Below are 4,703 nucleotides of genomic sequence, written 5' to 3'. Positions count from 1 at the left end.
ATTATTTTTTAGTGTAATAGAAATAATATTTGTAATATGAAAACAAAATGATTAAAGGGATAAATTTTGTTTTAGAAAAAAACAAATAAAAAAATGCTCATACACAGTTATGCATAATTTTATATATAATTATACATAAGTAATTTTTTCTTCAAACTTGATTTTTTCAAAAACAAATAAATGTGAAAATTACTCTTAATTATTTTTGTTTTCACATTACTGTTATTATTTCCATTACATTAAAATGTAATTTTATAAAAGGAAGAGGAATGTGTGGACATATTTCATATAAAATTATGTATGTTTATGAATATTTATACATGTTGAATGTAATATGTTTATATACTTATATATATTTATATATATTTATATATATTCATGCGGACAACTTTTTTATCTGTAATTAGGAAACGTCCTATCTTATGTATTAAATAATAAAGATATTAATTGAACAATTTTTGCTTAGGCCTTGATTATTCCTTTTTTAATATACGAACGCACTATTTTTTAATCTAATCTTGATATATATAAATATTTATTGAAAAAATTCTCTCGAATATAAATCGAAAGTTTCGACTACGAAACATAACAAATCCTACAAATATAACAATTTTTAACTCTACGAGATAAATATAACAGATATATCTGAAACACATAACATTGAAATATTTTTGCTTATAGATACCTTGATTTACAGTTATATCTTTATTAACGCCAGACAAAATTAAATATGATTCCTATTCCAGCACAAAAGTTGCAACAATACTATTGCAACATTGCAGTAATATTGAATGTTCCATCAATTGTAGCATTTATTACAGTTATTGCTGCAAGTTCCGTGTTGTATGAAGATTCTACTGATGATTCTCTCATTTTTTTATAAACAAAGATGAAATAACTACAAGATCGCTTTAGTTTCGAAGTAACTCTTTGACAATACAATGAAATAACTCAACATGAAATAAAGTGAGATTATTAATGTGATTAATATTTTTGGCTTTGCATTTATTTTATCGATATGTATCCGATAAATATCAAAAATCAATCACGATTAAGAATGAATTTACTTACTCTTTAAACCCCACAGTATCCGTTGATCGACAGCGTCTCGGAAATCTCGTAACTCTGTTGCACATGTGCCGAACCGAGAAGACTAGCTCTCGAGGCGATGGCATAGGCGAGCAATAAATGAATAATATTATTCTCATTAGAATTGTGAAATTGTGCATAAACGTAGAATAACGAAGTAAAATGTATGAAATAAATATAAATCGCTGATACGACATAATGCATGTTTTTGAACCGAAAAATTACAATTACTTTTACTTCCTCGTTAATGTAAACCTTCTATACCGCTATAGATCATAAAGTGATCAATTTTAGAAAAACAATAAAATGAAATATAAAGAATTATTTTGCTAATGTAAGGAATTTCATTAATGCACAGATCTAGATTCTCTCTTATTTTCTTTATTAAGATAAAGAAGACACATTTATCTGATGATGATGAAATCGTATTAAAGAATCGTTAAATATAAATAATTTGTTGTTTATTAACTTTGTCCGTGCAAATGTTAGTATAACGTTTTAGAGTTTTATTTTAGTAAATGCTCCTCACTTGATTTATATAAAGGAAATTAATATTGATCAGCGAGATTCGACGATCGGAACAAGACTGGTCTATAAGGGGGAAGTTAGCGGATTTGGAAAGCGAAACGTCCTCCCCGACAACTTTTCCGACATCGTGGCGGAGCCCCACCACGTTATGTGCACATTCGAATACGCCGACATCTGGAATACAGCAATTTAATAAAAACCATTTTTTTAAACCAATAAAATATTTTATAAATTTTTATTCTAAAATTTTATGATTGTCTTATGACATTTAGAAATCGAATTAATTACACTAAATCGCAAGTTTTAAGGTGCCATAAGCCAATCACAGATTATTCTTAAATATAATAACTGGTTATTATCCTTATAATAAAAATGAAATGAAATAAAGACTGAAAGTAGACTTGAAAAGCTTCAAAATGTCTTCTGAAAAAATTTTTCACAAAAATATCGTATTTTTTATTATGTGAAATCGTATTGTGTATAGGGTGCTTCCATAATCTACACATCAGTAAGTTGGATTGCCTATCAGTACGGGCACACTCTACTGGTAATGCAGAATAAGATTAGATCGCAAGAGAATCCGGGGAATGAGACAAGACAAATTGAATTTAATTCTGGTATAGTATAAGATTCAGTAATATTATATAAAATATGTATTTCATAATACAAATAATGTCTGACTTAATCTAATATAAATGACATTTAATACATATTTATTATAAAAAAGAATATATAATTATAAATATTTATAATTATAAAATAAATATTTATTATATAGACATTTCAAGACAAAAAATATTTGCTTCATAATTATAAATATTTCTAATTATATATTTTTAAATATTTATACTCATGGGCAGACAGGCAACCCGATTTTACTGATTCATAAGTTACGGAAGCATCCTGTGCGTTTTTAAAATTGATGATCAAATAAAATTTTTTAAAAAATTTGAAATAATTTATACGAATTATGCACATTGTAACTTTTTTTCTTTTGTCTTTTTTCCCTATTCAATTCAAAAATTGAAAAAAATTGAAAAAACTTTTTAAAAAAAATAAGTTTTTACACAATAAAATTTCACAGAATAAAAAATACAATATCATTACGAAAAATTATCGTATAAATTTTTTTCAAAAGGCATTTTAAAGCTTAGGAAATCTACTTTCATATTAAATTTTGTTTGCTAATGTTTTATCGAACTGTAGCGCTTTAGAGTAAAACAAAATATTGCAACAATATCATTTTTGAAGTTTATATAACTTAGGAATAAAATATCATAGACAAAAGATTCAACGCAGATTTGAAGCCATATCTTTACGTTTTAAAATAAATAGTGATCGAAAACTTCTTTGAGATTTCTTTTTTTCGAGACATTTAACTTTTCATAAAATGCGAGAAAATTGTTTGTATCTAATACTTTTGCACATGGCTCTATATTCCTAAAATTGAAATCAATTCTATGCAATAATTGACTTTCAAAATATCATTCATTTCATTAAATTTATTTAATTTTTATAGTTATTTTAGATCTTGTTTCTTCTAAATAGTTCATGCAAATTGAACCTTTATTCCTTAGTTCCATCACAGTTGAATGTGATTTCACACAAATGTATAGAGGGACAAACATCTAAAATTCGATTTTATTTTATTGAATTTCATTTACAAATTATTATAATATTACAGTATTTCCATCGCTGTCATGTATGCGAAATTATAATCTCCAATTGCTTTTTCTGTTATGAGATTCGCATTAATAAGATATACGGTATCTCTGCCATTAAAGACAATATATATGCACAGAAATAACTAATCACCAAATATCCTACGATTGTAGCGCTCTAAAAATTGTAACAGTAAATATATTTAATTTGTCGAGGTTAGAGTTTTGATTGTTCGTGTACTTACTGCGGACAACCATTCAAAAAAAAGAAATTATCGTGAGATCGAAGATGTTTCACTACAAATCCTTTAACTTCTCCCTATATAAACCAGTCTTGTCATCGAATCTCGCTAACCAATATTAATCTGCATTATACAAATCAAATAGAAAATATTCTTTCAAAACCCTAAAACATAACACTAACGTTTGCACGGACGAAGTCAATAACAATGCGTTATTAATATATTATTCATTGGAATAAACGTTTTATCTTGGCGAAGATAATAATTATAGATCTGTGCATTAATGAAATTCTTTACATGAGCAAAAAATTCTTTACATACTGTTTCATACTACTGTATTTCTGAAATTGATCATCCATGATCGGTATCGACATAGATCACAGTTTGCATTAACGGGGAAGTAAAAGTGATTGTAATTTTTGGATTCAAAAACATGCATTATGTCATTTATTTCGTATATTTCGTATATTTGTCATTTCACCACGTTAGTCTGCGTTTCTGCACAATTTCGCGGTTCTAACAAGACCAATATTATTCAGTTATTACCCGCTTATGCTATCGCCTCGAGAGCTAGTCTTCTCGGTTCGGCAACATGTGCAACGGAATTACGAGATTTCCTAGACACTGTCGATCAATGGATACTGTGAGGTTTAAAAAGTAAGTAAAATTCTTAATCATGATTAATTTTTGATACTTATCGATAAAGTAAATGCAAAATCAAAAAATTAATCATATGAACAATCTCGCATTTACTTCATGTTAAGTTGTTTCATTGTACCATTAGAGAATTAACTAAACTCCAAAACTAATCGATCGATCTTGTCGTTTAATTTTATTTTTGTTTATAAAATAAATAAATCAGAGGATCAGTAATCATATACTCAAATAGTACATGGACGTCCATTGTACGTTCAATGGACTTCCAATTCTGGACATTGGGATGTCCACAGGAAGTCCAAATTACGTCCATTGGATGTAATTTAATTACCTAATTCATAGAATGTACATTTTTGTATAACAACTTTGCAACAATTTGCAACAACTTTGTTACGTCCATAGAATAATTTTTGAATTTATTATGTACTGATTTTGGACAGCTTTTGTTTTAAAAGATCTTGTTGCAATAGTAATTACTGTATGATAATAAGTGTTTATTGTAATGTCCCACTATCCAATATAACTT

General features: G+C 27.1%; 1 pseudogene; it reads left to right on the top strand.

Annotated features, from left to right (window-relative positions):
• The first annotated feature begins 3,960 nt into the window (after positions 1-3,960).
• The window catches only part of LOC108687424, an 8,942-nt pseudogene continuing 8,199 nt past the window's right edge, over positions 3,961-4,703 (top strand).

Source organism: Atta colombica, unplaced genomic scaffold (assembly GCF_001594045.1).
Source record: "Atta colombica isolate Treedump-2 unplaced genomic scaffold, Acol1.0 scaffold207, whole genome shotgun sequence".
NCBI classification, from domain to species: domain Eukaryota; kingdom Metazoa; phylum Arthropoda; class Insecta; order Hymenoptera; family Formicidae; genus Atta; species Atta colombica.
Note: the sequence above shows the minus strand (reverse complement) of the source record. Positions and strands in the feature narration are given on the sequence as shown.